Genomic DNA, 18310 nt, shown 5'->3' with positions numbered 1-18310 from the left:
CTTCCACCTGATGCCATGTGAACGGGTCCTCTCGAAAGAGCCGATGAGATCGGCTTCGAACTGAGATTTGAGCTCATCATAATTCTTCTTGTGATCCTCAGTGAGCTCTTCGTATGTGACTGGTGCGTCCGCCATCTCAGCTGCAGATGTTAACGCAGTCTTTGTAGAGTGTCCCACCGGGCGTGCCAGAATGTGTTGCCTACCAAAACACACCGGCGAGCAGCGACGGGAAACATGGAGAGCCGGGAGGCTCCCAGGACTGCTGGTGGGCCCTGGTCCCTCGGGCAACGGCCCGCAATGCTCCGGCACACGTCCTGGCGGTTGCAAGGGCGTGCCACCTGACCTATACCTGGTCAGGAAGGTGTTGGATAGCTTCAATTAGTTTCCTGCATGGTAGACACGTAAACATTAAATGATCCTCGATCGGCTCTCAGGTTACCCTGTGAATCTGCTCAAAGAGCCGATTAACCCATGGTTCATAATGGATCTACGATAACATGGGTTCCCTGCTTTATCAATATTAAGCTAAATCAATCTACGACAGTTTGGGGTTTTCACCGCATAACCGGAACATCCTACATGTAGTTGAGCCTGGCAGATACGGAAGATAACAGAAAACTAAACCAGAAAGAGGCCTAAAAACCAACACGGAGTCGATTCCCGGAACGTCCCTTCTTGGATCGGCAGACCGTACCTTACGCACTACTGGATCGTTCAACCCGTTTGCAAGGCCTAACCATACGGATATCAAACTAATCCTTGAAGAACAAGGACAACTATAACAGATCGAATCTACTAAACAAAGATAAAGCAAGATGCTGCCCTTACACCTAAAATAGGTGTAAGGACAGCTAGATATTCAAGGGCTGCACAGCTAGATAATCGTATCAGAAAAGCATCGATGCAAGCCCTAAAACACCTACGATAAACAGTGTTACTCGCCATCAAAAAGGCTTCAGTACAAGCAACACCAAACAACGAATAAACAGATACTGCCTAGATGCAAGATGCGATCTAGGCAGCATGACGCTTACCCGGAAGAAACCCTCGAAACAAGGGGTGGCGATGCGCCTAGATTGTGTTTGTTGTGAACGTGATCGTCCTCCTTTCTCAATAACCCTAGATACATATTTATAGTCCGTGGACTTTCTATCTTTGGAATAAACCTAACTGTGTACAACCCAAACTCTATCTCTTAATTCTAAACTAACATGTGATCTACCATAATGTACAAATACACGGGCAATCTAGCCCAAATCCACGCACAAGGCCGATTCAGAAACCCATTATATGTATATCCTTCAAGCCCATCTCCATCGCGGCCCATCTCCTGATTTGGCCAAAATCTGGTGATAACATCATCAAACACCAAAAAGGGGGAGATTGAAAGAACATTTCCCGCCCTTTTGGGTTTTGCGTGTTTGATGTCAACACTAGTTATATTTTTATGTGTGTTGATGTAGACGGGTACAAGTTTTCGAGAAATATACTTGATCGGTGAAATGGTATGGCTGTTCTGAAGTTCTGAAGGCCTTTTTATTTCTGGCGGAAGTTCCGGCCCCAGCAGGCGGAAGTTCCGCCCAGATGCTTCCGGCAGAGGCCCTTCAGCGCTGTTCTGGTCGCACGTTTTATTCTCTGGCCGGAAGTTCCGGTGAAGCTGGCCGGAAGTTCCGGTCAGCGGAACTTCCGCCCAACTTTCGGACAAGTTCCGAAATTCAGCGATTGTGGCTCAGTAACATCCAGTATGGTTTTCGCACATTTCCGGAACTTGGCCGGAACTTCCGGTAGCCGGAAGTTCCGCCTCAATCTTTTCTGACAGGTTGCCTGACGAAGAATCTTCCTGGCGGAAGTTCCGGCTCTCCTGGCCGGTACTTCCGGTGCCGGCCGGAACTTCCGGCCCTCCTGGCCGGAACTTCCGGCCCTCCTGGCCGGAACTTCCGGTGTTACGAGAAATGGTTCAAACGGTCAGATCTGAGAGCTCCAATCATATAAATAGCTCTCTTCTCCAAAGGGACAAGTTGCTCAATCATTGCAAGAAAAATCTGTCAAGCTTCACCACCATTAGAGCCACCTCAAGAACACAAGATTTGCAAGATCTCCTTCCTCCTCCAACCAAAGCTCTTGATCTTTGGAGATTCGAAGGAGAAGCCACCGATCTACATCCTCACCGAAGCGATTTACATTTCCCCCTCATTTGTTTGAGGGACCCCTTGCTAGTGTTCCTCTTTGGATCCCTAGTTGATTTGTGTTGATGTATTGTTGTTGATTGTTGTGTTGTTACAGATTTGGGAGCCTCCAATTCGGTTGTGGATGTGTGCCCCAAGAACTTTGTAAAGGCCCGGTTTCCGCCTCGAGGAAATCCCTTAGTGGAAGTGGGCTAGGCCTTCGTGGCGTTGCTCACAGGAGATCTGAGTGAAGCCTTCGTGGCTGTTGGTTTGGCTTGCGTAGCAACCACACTCCTCCAAACGTAGACGTATCTTCTTGCAAAGGAAGGGAACTACGGGAATCATCTCCGTGTCATCGCGTGCTACACTCTCGGTTACCTCTATCCTATTCTCTCTCCTATATATATTGCGTAGCTATATCTTGATTAGTTGATAACCTTGTCATATAGGTAAATTCACTTAGTTGCATATCTAGAGAATTTACCTTTGTGTCAAGCCTAAATTGAAAAAGAACTAAAAATTGGTTAGCACCTATTCACCCCCCCCCTCTAGGTGCGGCATACGATCCTTTCAGGGACGCGGCTGGAGATGCTCTAAGACTCTATTTTTGATGGGAATATGATAGGAATCATATGGATAAAGATTTTTTTGACACGTTTACCTTAGGAGAAGCCCCTACGATGTAATTTTATATATATAAAAAGGAATACAGCCTAAAAACCGAAAAGATTATGTATGTTTGTTGACTTAATGTTTCTCTCAGTGCTGTCAATAACAGAAACATGAGTTTACATACTTTAGGACTTTGGAACCTGATCTCTATCACACGGCTAAAACCCAAAAAATAAATACTAAAACTAATATGTTTGAAAAAAGGCGGGCACTAATGGGTGCCTAGGCCGATCATGCTAGGCGTATGATTAAGCTAAGTGTGGCTACCGGTTTTTTTGTACCTTAGAGCATGTCTAACATGCTCCGTATTTTTTCGCCCCTTAAAACGCGACTAGAGGGCCCTGTATTCACTTTTCGCCGGCCGAAAACTCGGACGAGCTAGCAGAACCCGTATCCCCACCCTGTAAAACAGAATATTCTGTTTTACGGGGTGGGGATACGGGTTCTGCTAGCTCGTCCGAGTTTTCGACCCCTCAAAACAGGTTTTTTTGACAAATTGGATATTACAACCAACACAACATTCACATAAAATAAATGTTTTACATCATACAATAATCGTCATAATTATTACAATAATGTTTTTCGGAAATGTCAACAAATGTTCTAATGGAAGAATTAAACAAATAACAAATGTTTCACACATACAAGAATAGGAAATGAATGTTTCACACATACAACAATGGGAAATGAATGTAATAACTCATTGGCCATGCAATTGCCAATGGTGATCAATCAGATCTTGGGTGAGCTGGTGATGAGTCTCGGCATTTTCAATGCCTCGATGAGCTGCAAGAAAAGCTTCAATCCGATCAGGGTTCCTCTCCGGCTGCACTCGGGTGCCAACATTGTCATAGAAACATGGCAAGTTCAAACCTCTTTCATCTTCAATGATCATGTTGTGAAGAATCACACAACATGTCATGACATCAACAAGAGTTTCCTTGTCCCAAAACCTTGCAGGACCCCGGACAATTGCAAACTTTGCTTGCAAAACACCAAAAGCTCTCTCAATATCCTTGCGGCATGCCTCTTGATTTTTGGTGAAGCAAGCTTCCTTTCTTGTCAAAGCCTTGTCCTTTTTCTATTTTATGGACTTGACAAGGGTTGCATAGTTAGGGTAAATACCATGATGTACTCATTATTCATAACTTTGTAGTTACAAGTTGGTGCTTCACCCCTAACTAGTCTTGCAAACAAAGGGGATCTATTCAAGACGTTGATGTCGTTGAGTGTCCCCGGCAGTCCAAAGAAAGCATGCCAAATCCATAAGTCTTGAGAGGCCACAGCTTCAAGAACAATGGTAGCATCACGGCTTTTGCCACAATACATTCCATGCCATGCTTTTGGACAATTTTTCCATGTCCAATGCATGCAATCCAAACTACCAAGCATCCCCGGCCACCCCCTCTTTTCATTGATCTCCGCAGAATGCACATACGCCCCATCACGGATCCCTTCCGTTGATCCAGCAGCTTGGCGCGGTCCTCCAGTTGCTTCATGCCAAACAGGAGCAGCATCGTCTCCGTCTCGTCGTCGTTGAGCAACTCGTCGATGTCCGAATCATCGGAATCCGATGAGGACCAATCGGTCGACGTCCCTTCCAAATCCTCCATGTGCACATCCTCCGACGCCATCTACCACGGTATAGCATACATCAGCCGCGAACACGGCCATTTTACCGGCGAGAAGGAAGAAGAACGTGGCGGAATACTCACCAGCGAAAACGGCGGAGAAGACCGCGGCGGGGGTGCGGGGGTGCGGTGGCGCGCGCGGAGGGACGTGGATCTTTGACAGGGGTGCGGCGGAGGTGCGGCGGGCATCGACGCAGCTCGGCGCGGCTCGGCGGGCGGCGGAGGGGCGCGGATCTGGCGGATTCCGGCGGCGGCGCGCGGGTGGCTGCGGTGACGCGCGGGGGAAAACGGGTGGGGGGAACTGAAATGTCCGCGCGTGCTTTCGGAAATGGGATACTGGTTTCACCCTCTATCCCCGCTCCCACCCCGCACAAGTAGGGGGCGAAAGCCCACCCCGTAATCGAAAACAGCAAAAATCGGTGCGGAGGCCGGTTTTACATGGTCTGCTAGACGGCCGGGTAGAGCCGAAATCCGTCTTCTGCCCATGCTTCTGCCTGCCCGGTGCCGGTGACCCCTTCATCCGGCCACAGTGAACTTATTTATATACAGTATAATCTTTGTGCGCCTGAGTTTTGACTGCTGTAGCTGCAGGATCTGAAGGACAACATATAGGGATAGTGTCTCACCTGGATGTCTCTATTCTGACTTCTGAGATCACATATAACTTTTCCCCGTCGAAAATTAATCACAATACTAGCTAGCTGCAAGGTTGCAGGTAAATGCTGGAGCACAAAGTCCAAGATGCAGTACATATATATTACACAGACATGAGTGTTACATGCTTGCTCTAACTGAAACGTGCTGAAGGAGATACATGAAGATCACAATTACATATGCCGAGTCACAGGCAAGTTTTCCATATCACAGGCATGGGGTAACTTGCCATGTCACTGGTAACAACCAACACAAAGAGACGCCTCAAGTATCACATAATGAATACAGGTAAATTGAAAGCAGGAAGATAAACGATACACGTACTTTGATCCAGACATGATTTCTACTGTCGCTAGGTTGTGTGTCCGGATTGCGGAAGCAGTTATGTCAAGGAGCCTCACACAATCAGCACCGGAAGAAAGCACCGAATTTAGTGGCTGATGGACCATGCATATATAATCAGATGTGTGCTGCTCGAAGGTGGAGTATTACAAATAGATAGCTCGCTAATATCTGTGAATGACATTTCTCCATGTCTTGGGCTTCAGAAGACTAGGCTCTGTTCACAAATGATGCAACGGGAAAGTTGTAAGTATGCATGTAGCGGCAGCCTGATGACTTGAAGGAACAAAGAATTTACGTAAAAGGAATAATTGCAACAAAGCTTTGGTTGTAGTACTACTGTACTAGTCATGCTGTAACCACTACGTTTGGCAAGTGCCATTTACCAATACCTACTTGGTTAAATATACTCAGTAGCGTAGTGATCAACTAGAAGTGTACAAACACATGTCTGCTGTTGCACACAAAAATATTGATAAACAAGTTCATTTAGTTATGTATCTAGCTAGCTGGCTAAAGCAGTCGATCCAGCTGAAATAGTAGTATATCTAGAAGTACGTCTTATTTTTTTACTGAAATGTGACAAACTAAAAGAGATGGAAACTGACACGTGCATACCTTGGTAACGGGCATCTAGACGTTTGGACTTGCTGCAGGCATGTAGGGAGCCTCTTTAGACTAGGACACTCTATGATGACAAGTCTTTGCAGAGATGAGTATGCTTGTGGTCCATTCGGTAGGGATGTCAGGGTTTTGCAATAATTGATGTAGAGGTCAACCAGCGATGGGGGAAGATAGAGGACACCTGTTAAGCTATCACAATCCCGTATGGTTATTTCTTCTAAACAGGGAAACAGAAAGTGCTCTGTCCTGGCATTGGCAGATGATGATGACACCTCTGAATATACAGGTGACAGCCCTTGTAGAATCGATGATGCTGACTGTCCCTGCTGTAGCCTTTTGCTGTATATGGACTCGAGCTTAGTGCAATGACGAATTTCTATTTTCCTCAGGGATGCAGGGAGCTTAAAGACCTCTACCATGCTTGCACAACCAACTATCCAGAGAGATTCGAGACGTGGCATGAGTTCACTCGATGGTTCTGATGTTGTTGATGGCTCTGCTGCAGGAGCTTGTGGTGCGTATCCAATCAGTTATTTGCAGTAATTAATTTTTAGGGTCCTCAAGGATACCAAGCTTTGAAACTCTTTCTCTGGCCAGTGGACAAGTGAATCACAATAAATAAAACTCAAGTGTTGAAGCTGTACAAAATGTGCACATAGCTCAGCCGCAACCCCCGACCGAAAGCAAAATAACTCCATATCTTCTAGAGGAAAATCATTGTGATTCCCTTTTACCATGGCATCCCCCACAAGTTTCAAACTATGATCAGCCGCTGACAAGGTTGTTTCCGTTTCTCCATGGCTCTGCAGTTTCAAGTTGGTCAGTGAAGTGATATGTCTAGCTACCAACCGGAACATCTCTTCTTTACTTCCCTCAGTGTGTAACACGGCCAGCTTTGGAGAAACCTTTTGTTGCCCTGATGATAGTTTCATCTTCCCACAGAATACAATATACAACTCCTGAAGTTGAGGAAACACTGCGTCTTCTTTTTGAGATCCATCAACTGCGTTCGAGCTCTCAAAGTTGTGCAAATTTGTTAAGCGGAGAACCATCAACGCAGGAAATGCTGACCGTGCCATACCATAATCTCCACCAGGCTGTGCTTCCGGGAATGCTGTCAACACACTGCAACTGTGAATTTCAAGTTTCTCAAGCCTAGGAAATATTGTGTATCCCCTTTGATTTCCTTTGATTTCCTCCCATCTCTCAAAGCTGTCCAAGGCACCCAAGAAGAGTTCTTTCAATTCTGGAAACGCTGACCGTGCCATTGTACCATAAGACTCTCCAAGGAGTGTAGCTTCAGGTAACGTTGTCAACTTTGGACAGTATTTAATAGACAACTTTTCAAGCAGAGGAAATATTACATCTTTTCCTTGTTCCTGGTGACTTAATTCCCACCATCTCTCCAAAGATTGCAGATCTCGTAGTGTAAACTCCTTCAGATTTGGAAAACTGAAGGATGTATCACAACTGAATAACCATTGCAGTTTCTGACAACCAGAAAGAAAAATCTCAACCACGTTTCGCAACATAGACATCCATGTCGGAAAGGTGGTTCCTCCGTATGACTCTATCCTTACAGCCTGCAGCCCATCATGAGGTTTGAGACCCTCAAGCACTCTCACATCATCCTCGCAACGAACAGTCCATTTTAATTTTAGTTCTTGGAGTTCCTCCTTTTTTCCAATGTTTGCCGCTTTCGCAGCTTCTTCTGTCACATTCTCTAGCTGAAGTAGCTCAAGTTGTCCACCAATGTTTAACTGCTGCAACTCTCCAACATCACTGCACCCAGAGCCAGAAGGACCTGCTACAAAACACGTAAGTGTCTACAAGGACAAGAGTTTTCGGAGGCCAACTGGCATACTCCTCATCTGCGGACAACCATGAGTGTAGAGGTGACGGAGGGCAGTCATATACTTCATTTGCCTTGGAAGCTGAAAAAGTTCTTCACAGCTAGAGACGTTCAATGTTTGCAGGTTGTATAGAATGCTTATATCCTCAGGAAGTGCTTTGATACTACTTCTTGAGAGATCAAGGTACCTTAGGTGATGCAGGTGCTTGGATTTTAATGGGAATGAACTTCTCTTTGTACAGAGCTGTAATGCCATCAAAGAGCTGTATTTCGATAATTGCTGCAATGGTTCTTGCATATCATTATCACACAGAAGTGTCTGGAAAGCCGGAGATCTTGTCAACAGATAATCATTCAAAACAGTTTCTGGTTTTTCACAAGACAAAAGGAAGTGGCGAGCTGTATCTGGAAGCCACTCAATCTGACTTGGTTGCTCAGGCATGAGAGCACATTCCTTTTCCATTGTAGACAGTGCAACATCATGCATAAGATCATGGATTTTACATGTATGTTTGGAATAACTACCCATCTGGGGGTAATATTCTTTTATTGGAACTTTGACTTGCTTCACATCCACGAAGAATGACCTTGAGGCCAGCTCATTGAAAATTCGTTTGCCAATGGTTTCAGGACTAACTTCCTTTTGATCCTCAATAAGCCATGTGCCATCCATAGTTGGATCAGCTTGTCCACATCAATCTTGTAATCCTTCGGAAACACCGCACAAAAAGCAAAGCACTGCTTCATCTGCGATGACAAGTCATTGTAGCTGAGCTTGAGTATTGGTAAAATTCCAGATTCCTCGGTGCAAATGCTGCTTCTGCTTAATACAGCCTTCCATTCTTCTTTGCTGGTCTTCGTCCGCAACACTGAACCTAGTGATGCTGCGGCCAAAGGAGAACCACGACATCTCTTCACAATCTGACCAACCATATTTACTAGCACGGGAGGCCTTTCTTCTTCATTCTGCAAACTGAATGCTTTTGTCTCGATAATTTCCTTTATAAAATTATCCCCCAAAGCTGCGAGATTATAGGCCTTAACTGTACCCATTATTTTCGCGACTCCATCATCACGAGTAGTTGTCAAAACCGCACTACCCTTGGCACCATGTGTAAGGCAAGACTTGAGCTTTTCCCACTTATCTGGTTTTTTGTTCCAGACATCATCCAGTACAAGGAGGTACCTATGCCCTCTTAGTACATCTTGAAGAATATCGAGTGGGCTCTTTTTGGGAGCTGCTTCATCTTTAGTTTTTGGGGCATCTTTAGTTTTTGGGGGATGAAGTTCAGCTATGCTTTTAGCCAGGGAATACACATCAAAGATCTCAGTGACACAAACCCAAAGGAGCAACTCAAAATGCTTTTGAATTTCGGGTTCATTGTAAATGAGCTGCGCTAAGGTGGTCTTGCCTAGCCCCCCTACTCCAACGATGGGAACAACCGTGAGATCTGCATTGCTAGCTTGACCAAGTAGAGTATCAACAATATTCCTTGTATCCTGGTCTCTCGATCTGCTGATAATTTTCTTTGGATCAAAGATAACATGATCCGTCTGCCGCCACTGCTTGGATGCTGGCACTTGCCGCTGATATTTGAACCCAAATGCATTCATCTCAGTCACAAGGACCTCAATGGCCTGCACAACCCTGCATAGCTTCTTTCCCATTTTGTCACGGAACGCAAAACGGTTGTGAGTGGGAAAGAGTTTTATTACATTGAAGCCGAGCTTGTTGTAGTGCCCATTCTTCTTAGCTTCGCGACGGAGAGCTTCGTACTTGAACTCGTCGAAGATCTCGTTCGCCTCGTAAGCCACACTCTTGACCTCCACAAGCCAAGCCTTGGCACCTTCTCTGTGGGATGCCGCCTCCTCGGCACTGGCGGACCTACGTGAGGGCAAAACCGGGCCATGGCCCGCCCAGCCCAAGAGTGAAAAAAATGATGCCTATGCCTCCATGTGTAAAGCCCATAAGCTCAGCCCAATCGACACGAGAGCAGGCTTATTTGGTCGCGATTCAGTTCATCGTCTGCTGCTCTGCTTTACTTCGTGTGCCGCTGTTCGCGCACGAAGCATCCGATGCCGACCTGCCGCCGGTGACTGCGCGGTGGAGGTAGCAGCCGGACCGCCGGAGCAGCTCGATTTGCGACCGTACAGCAGGGAGCGCAGGCGGACAGGCCGCAAACCCGTACCAAGTCCCCACGCAAGACCTAGGCAATAGGCAGCAGACGCAAGCCAGCAGCGGCCAGACAGCTAGCAGGCTAGCAGCAGCAGGGTTCCGGCACAGCATGCACAATCACGCAAGCTCCTCTATGTTTACCTGCTCAAGTGCAAGCCCGCAGCTGCTCCAATCACTCCTAGCTAGGCAACGCGCACGGTAAATATGACAGGTAATTCAGTTTCCCCAAGTTCTTTCACGGCAACAGCAAGTCAGCAACATCACTTCATTTGCATCTTAGAATTATTTGTTAGACTGTTAGCAATTCGGTACCATGAATAATTAAGTTCATTGTTGTTTACAAATTGCAATTTAGGTACTATGGGTAAGGCCAACCAGAGAAGAAATGATCTGGTTATCAAAGAAAAAGAAATGATGTAAATGAAGATGAGGAAGAATGGTTTAAAATTAGAGTTTTTGTGCTGTGCTTTAGGTGGCCCGCCCAAGATTTTTTCCGTAGGTCCGCCGCTGCTCCTCGGCATCGGTGATGACGTCCAGGATGGCCGGCAGCTTGCGCTTGAGGATCTTGTGCTGCTCCTCCATGCCCTCCATGACCTTGTACTTGTCCAGCAGGTAGCTGGACGCCTTGTCCTTCACGATGGACAGCAGTGGCCCAACCACCATGGTGGCCACAAGCTCTGCCATTGAAGTGCTCAGAGATTGTGACGCACACGGAAAACAGGGAAACACAACCGCGGTCAAGGGTGGAGAAGAGAATGGCACAGGGAAACACAATTGCCATCCAGGTTGAAGAGAATGGTAGAGCAAGCTATACGTGCAAATATTCTTTGCTGATGGTGTGAGCAAGCTATACGGGCTGCAGATATGCTTTGCTTGCTGAGGAAAATGGGAAGTAAAGCTGGTGGCGTGAGCAAGCTACACGTGCATATGCTTTACTTTCGAGGAAAATGGAAAGTAAAAGCTGTTGTGTGAGCAAAGCTACAGCTAGACGTGCTGCAGATATGCTTGTGAGGAAAATGGAATTCAATGCGAGTATCTCCCTGTCCCCCAATTTTCATCTGTGAATACTACGTTTTAAAATTTATAAGAATCCATCTGATGTGCAACTAAATGATCCATGCTAAAATAAATCCGTTGCTTGGCCAGCCAAAGGAAAGCAACATATACAGGTTATGTTGGAGATTCTAAACGATTGGCACATACTAACAACTAATCCATTGCAGCGAGCTAGAGGAAAGCAGCACATAAAGGTTGTAGTTAAGATTATGCCCAAGATGTACAAAACTGAATCCTTTTGGTGATCACTATCCAAGAAAAGTATATTCCAACATTTTGGTGATCCAGTATTTGATCGACACGAAACTGACGGCACAATAAGGGTAAAGAAAGCTGAACTCTGCTCGATTTAACTATTGTGAATCTGGGTGAGCCATTTCATGATACACTCACAATCTAGAAGTAACAAAATGCACTAAGAAAAATAAACTAGACAGATGTAGATGTAGATGTAACTAAACCTGAGTATGGATGCAGGTATTAAATTGGATGGGATACGAGATAGCTACCCCGATCAATCTGCAGGAAGAGAAAGAGGGGAAAGGGGGAAACAAACCCACTGATGACGAACTCGGGGGTTGCTGACCGCGGAGCAGGGGAGGGAGGCCGGCGAGTCCGCCGACCCTGGGGATGCTCCAGTTGAACGTCAGACAGGTACTGATCGAAACGCCTCCGCGTCCTCCCGCCCGCTCGTCCTCCGGCGCGCTGCGGCGAACGCATCACTGAAGATGCCAGTAGAATCAGGGTAAAAAAAAGTTGAACTCTGCTTCACTTGACTATTGTGAATCTGGGTGAACCATTTCATGATACACTTGACATAGTCTAGAAGTAACAAAATTGAGTAAGAAAAATAAACTGGACAGATGTAGGTGTAACTAAAACCTGAGTATGAATGCAGGTATCAAATTGTGAATCTGTGTGAAACATTTCATGATACACTTGACACAATCTAGAAGTAACAAAATGCAGTAAGAAAAATAAAATGGACAGAGGTAGGGGTAACAAAAACCTGAGTACAATGCAGTTATCAGATTGGACGGGATTCGAGATAGTTACCCCTGACCAATCTGCAGGAAGAGAAAGAGGGGAAGGGGAAAACAAATCGACCAATGACGAACTCGGGGGTTGCAGACCGCGGAGCAGGGGAGGGAGGTCGGCGATTCCGCCGACCCTGCGAATGCTCCAGTTGAACGTCAGACGGGTACTGATCGAAACGCCTCCGCGTCCTCCCGCCCGCCCGTCCTCCGGCGCGCTGCGGCGAACGCATCAGCATTGCAGGCACCCGAGGAAGGAGGACTCCGCGATGGATCCCGACAGGATGGGGTTGACGAGGCTATGGAGGGAGGGTGAGAGAGTGGTGGGACTGTATGCGGCGGCGCCGGCCGGCCGGCGTGCTAATGGTCAAATCCGGCAGACGCCGTCGCCGCCGTAGAGCGCTTCAGCCGCTGTGGTTCAGTTCTAGCACGGGATGTTCAGAACGGAGTAGGAGTCTCGAACCGTTGGATCTCTATCGTACGGTTGAAAACAGAACAAAATTACTAAAATAATCCCAAGTCCCAAAATGCATAGTAGTCACACGTGAAAATTCACTGAGTTTGAAAAATATATACAATGAAATATCAAAAAGCACAATAGTAAATAAATACATTATAAACATATGTCTTCGACGGATCTATTGATATTGTGATTTGAGTGTTCATATCCTTGTGATATACTTGATCAAATTTAAAAAGCATTAGTGTTCGAAAAAATTTATATAACATGTATTTTGGGACAAAGAGAGTACATAGTTGAGAAAGACGTGTGTTTAAACGTACCTGACCACTAGGCGATGACCGAGTGCCTATGTTAAGCTCCCGTGCCACCTTCGTGCTCGCCTCGTCCTTGCTACCGCCATCGGTCTGTGACGGATGCCTCCCCTCCAACCGGTTATTTCCCTCTCGACGGGCTTCTCTATGAACCTGTCGTCTTGGTCGAGGAGCTCGGGTCCTTCCCTACCGTCGGTTGCCTTGAGTGGCCCTGCCGAAGTGCCCCTTCTAAACGGTGAGGCGTTGCCGGACCCGAGCTTGCTTTGGGTTGCTTATTTGGACTCCGACGAGGACGATGACGATGAAGAGTTGGCTCTGCGGTCGTCGTTGACCTCCCCCAAAAGCGTTGTTTCCGGCTCGGTTCGCGACACCTTTGTTGTGCGTCATGATGAGCTGGCGGCAACAGAGCTATGTGACAACCTATCTGTTGCTGCCGTTGTTGGAGGGGAGGCTGACTAGATATAGGTGTGTCGAGGCAGCCTCCCCGGCCGCGAGCCATCATCTTTGCTTCGGAAGGAAGGTCCCGACATAGTCTCGCCTTAAAGCGGTGGGCTCGTGGGAGATGCTTTCGGTGCCTCGAGCGTGACTACCAGGTCAGCACATGTTGTGAGCCCTTCAGATGCATCCGTTGTCGATGTCCTGGTCATCGGGAGCGTTTCTATCATGCACCCTCTCCTGTCGCTCGTTCTCACTCTCCGGACACTCGTGCTCATTCTTCGGACGCACGTGCCCCTTGCCAGCGGAGCCGCTTTTAATCCGCACATCCTCATCGTCCCTCGAACGCCCCGGAGTTGGGTTGAGGTTGTGTGCCACTCGTCGCGGCCTGCAACATTGTCGCCAATGCCCTCTCCAAGGTGTTGCGAGGAGTTCATTGTCAACGCCTGTTTCGAGTCTCACATTCAGTGCTAGTTTGCCTTGATGCGCTTGGAGTTCGCTCAGTTGGTTGCTAACTGCGTCAAGGAGGTGTCTCACCCCCCTTTGTGAAGAGGTGGCAACGCTCAAACTGTTGTTGGCATGTGTTGGTGTTTCTTTGGAGCCGACGGAGGCATGCTTTTCTTGTGGGCAGGAACTCTCCACCGTGCAGGCTTCGTGTCCGCTTGGCTCCGCTAAGCCGAAGTCATCGGTGGTTGAGATCACGCCAGAGATACATGAGCTTTGTGGGGATTCTTCTATGGTGTCTGAGCTCTTGGAGTTGAGTGGTGGTGTGGTTCCGCCTCCTTCCATTGGGAAAGTGAGGTCTGACTTCCACGAGATATCGATCGTGACCTCTCCACCGAGTCAGACACTTTGCTTTGAGAAGAGTGGTGTTGTTGACGCATATGTCTCTCTCTTGTCTGATTCCGACATGCATGTGGTTCCTATTCGTGATGGGGTTGCTAAGTCAGGACTATTGGCAACAGTGCCTGACGCTGTTGTTGCTAGAGAGGTTTGCAATTTTCTCGCCACCTTGCATGTTGCCTACCTTGGATCCGCAATTGATTGATGGGTGCCCCCAATGCCATGACCTATCTTTATTGATGCGGTGTTGGAGTGTAGTGTTTGGAGTTCGTTCGATCGTGTCGCCTCGTGATCCCTTGTGTTGGCTAAAATAAGTGGGGCCATGTTGTTCGGGTCTTTGTTAGGCTGGGTGTGCATGGGCTTGGCCCTGTTGTTGTAGGTTTTCGCTCGATTTTCTACTAAAAATTAAGCACTTATATTTTTAATTGATGATCTATTCTTAATTGATGGATGAGGCAAAGATTTTGCCTCCGTTTAAAAAAAATTAAGCTCCTAAGAGGTACTCTAGCAGATGCGCTATATCGTGTTTGCGCTAAAATAACCACCGATATACAATGCACACCGTCGTTTTGCGCCCTCCAGTAGCCGCGCTAAAAATGTGCGTGATTAAAACTTTTTCTGTCTGTGTCATTTTGCGCCCTCCTACGGCCCAAAATTGACGCTTGCAGTCAATCGTGAGCTATCGATGTGGCTCACAAGCGAACACCCAACCGCCGCCCGGAAACTTCCCACGCGCCCGCACCCTCATTTCCCCCTCGCCTCCGCGCATTCACCGACAACATTTCGCCGATGGACGGGTCCTCAGCCACTCCGCCGACCCCTCCATACTCGGTCCCTGCCACAGCCGGCGCTCGCGCGACAGTTCCACCGCCGCCCGTGCCAAACCCTTACGGCGTCACCACCACAGGTAGTTCCCACAACAATGCCCACGTCCTATTCGTGCCTCCGCGGCCAAACTCACAGCCCGGCGCCGCGCCGCCTCTACCGCCTCTCGCGTCGAAAGGAAGGGTCGGAGCTTCCAAGCGGCGGGCACCCAAATGCTGGTAAAGAAGGCGGCCAAAAATACCGTTTGTCCTCACCCTGCTCGACCGCCTGCATCGACTGCGAGCGCTCCACAGCAGCCGCCGCCGCTGGTTGTGTGAACTATCCTTTGCATTTGAACTATATCATGAATTTGAACTATGGTATCTAGGTTGACATTTGGAGATTTTAGAGCCATTTATTGTTCTATTATTTTGGTTTATTTGATCTTGTTGAACATTGTTGGTTGTGAAACCTCTTTGCGCCAGCGCCCGCTGGTTGTGTGGAATTATCCTCTGCATTTGAACTATGTCATGAATTTGAACTATGATATCTAGGTTGAGATTTGGAGATTTTAGGGCCACTTATTGTTCTATTATTTTGATTTGTTTGATCTTGTTGATCACTGTTGGTTGTGAAACCTGTTTGTGCTGGCGCTGCTCCCTGCATTTTAGCGCCTCCGGTGGGGAGCGTTTTCTGCTTGTTGCCGCGCACTGCGTTTAAGGACAAGTGGACGTCGCACGCTAAAAAAAAGGATCCAATGCGCTGCAAAGCCATTTTAGCGTGCGGCGAGTGCCTCTGTTGGAGTTGCTCTAAGCGATTTCCTTTGGCACAGGCAATACTAGAATTTATGTCTCACATTTTTCCAAGCTTTAACAAATATATACGACTGAAAATATATACGGCGGATAAATATTATGTATGTTTGTTGATCTAATGTTTCTTTAATTATTGCTATAACAGAAACCTGAGATTACATACTTTAGTACTTTGCAGCCGTGTGATCTCTATCGCACGACTGAAAACCAGAAATTAAATACTGAAATTAAAATGTTAAAATGGCGGGCACTCAAGGGTGCCTACTGCCTAGACCGATCATGCTAGGCGTATTATTAAGCTATAAGCGTGGCTAGCGGTTTTTTTTTTGTACCTTGTTTGAATATACGAGAAGAATTTGTGCGGGTAAATATGAGAGAAATTCTAGAGATGGGGATTCTATGTATTTTGTTCGCTCCATGTTTCTAAAGTTTGTCTGAGAACTACCAACAAATGCTACCGGGAATGAAGGCATGGCGCTAAGTCAGAGAATCTGAAATTTTTCTTTAGATTACACTCAAAATACACGATATTTTGCTACTGGGAATGAAGACTTTTGCCTCGTTTCACAAAAAAAAGAAATCACAGGATTACACTTGGTTTAGTGGTGCTATGCTCATTGGCATCAACTAGGCGCGTGGGTAACTTTGTAGATTTGCTAGGTCGGTATACAGACTTTGCTTGTTATATACATCCAAGCAATATGATATCTCTTGCAACAAGGATGATGAACACAAGAAACTTAGCGCTACTTCTTTTCAGCTTGTACCAAACTCGAGGCCACAAACGGTTGAAGCCCAAAAGAGTTTATACAGGGCTTTGAAAGTTGATGCAGAGCAAAACCCAGTGTTCTTTTTCTTCTGATACTCGAGCAAACCCACGCACTTCTGAGCGAATTTTTTTAAAATAATACACTTTTTAATATTTAATCCAGAAATAATATTAGTTTTAAGCAAATTTCAGAAATAATACACCGCCGGGGTCCGTAAACCCGAATTGGTTAAATCGGGGTCACCGAACCCGAAGTGCAGGGAATCTCCTGCCGGCCGCGCGGAGACGGCTATTTTCGGGGTCAACACGCCCGACTCGCTTTTGTCGGGCTCAGCGTGCCCGAGGCGGCTTTTGTCGGCCACGCGCGGGCGATGTCGGGCTGTCTCCTGGCCAGGAGCAGGCCGTGTCGGGGAGGGCCATCCCGAAGCGCCGATTCGGGGACGCCGTGTCCGAAATTGCTGGGCAATAAATGCCGCGTCGCTGCCCGACGCCCAACTCTTCTTCCTCCTTCACTGCAGCTCTCTCAGTTCATCTCAGCTCTCTCTCTCATTTGCTCTCAGTCCAGCAGCGTTTTCTCTCATTTCTAAGCGATTTAGCCAGCCATTTGTTCTAGTTTGACCCCCAAATGCTGTAAAATTAGCTGATCTATAGATGGGTTAGTTTTTGAGGCCTTTTGGTGGAGGTGGTGTTGGTGGTGGTGGAGGTGGTGGTGGTGGTGGAGCTGGTGGTGTTGGTGGTGCTGCTGCGTGGTGGTGGAGCTGCTGCGGGGTGGAGGAGCTGAGCTGCTGACGGAGGTGTTTGGCACGCTTCAAGGGTAAACCCTAATTTCTGGTATTAGATGGTGTAATCATAATGCATGTTGCGTTCGTTAGCTTCGCACATTAGTTAGTGAAATATGTACCGGTAGATAGTATTTATTTAGGACTGCAGGTGCTAGATTTATATTTAGTTTAGAGTGTAGGTGCTAGATTTTTTTGACGAGTCTGTAATTTTTATAGGTGACAGATATGTCAGATAGAGTAAAATTCGTTGTTTACTTCGGTCATGCCACGGTCCGAACAACTCCGATGGGAGCTGGTCTGAGCGAGTTTCAGGATGAGGAGTTGCATCTGACAAACCCAAAAACATGGCGAGTTAGTCAGTTGAAGGAGTGGTTGACCGTGAATTTCAGGCTTAGTCCCGAAGCATACACTGTTGGTGTGCATGCTTTGTGGAGCAGCTCAAGTACCCAGATTTTCTGGCGGTTGACGCCGATTGAGCGGACCTCTCAGTGGGTGCACTGGTTGGAAGCGTGCGAGCGCAGGGGAACTCACCCCATCGCCTTAATGCTTCCCGAGGCGAAGGTGGTGAATTCCCAGGAAGGCGAGGGTGAGTTCCATCCAGGCCAGAGCAGTCAAAGTTCTGATGCTGGTGGCAGCAGTTTCCAATCCGGGCAGAGTAGCCATGCAGCAGGTGGTCATGACGGTAGTGTCGAGCTTGAAAGCGAGGATGAAGAAGAAGACCAGATGCAGAACATGATGGACGAGGAAGACGAGGATGGAGTGGACTATGAGCTTGACTCAGATGAATCCGGTGGATCCGATACTTCAGATGATAACGAATCTGTTCCTCCTGCACTGCAGCTCTCTCAGTTCATCTCAGCTCTCTCTCTCATTTGCTCTCAG

The 18310-nt window shown here is 47.3% G+C and overlaps 1 pseudogene; it reads right to left on the bottom strand.

The window, feature by feature from the left end:
- The window catches only part of LOC124662210, a 50211-nt pseudogene extending 39411 nt beyond the window's left edge, over window positions 1-10800 (bottom strand).
- Window positions 10801-18310: the final 7510 nt, after the last annotated feature.

This window comes from Lolium rigidum, chromosome 6, assembly GCF_022539505.1.
Source record: "Lolium rigidum isolate FL_2022 chromosome 6, APGP_CSIRO_Lrig_0.1, whole genome shotgun sequence".
Taxonomy (NCBI): domain Eukaryota; kingdom Viridiplantae; phylum Streptophyta; class Magnoliopsida; order Poales; family Poaceae; genus Lolium; species Lolium rigidum.
The sequence above is the reverse complement of the archived record's forward strand: the minus strand, read 5'-3'. Positions and strand labels throughout refer to the sequence as shown.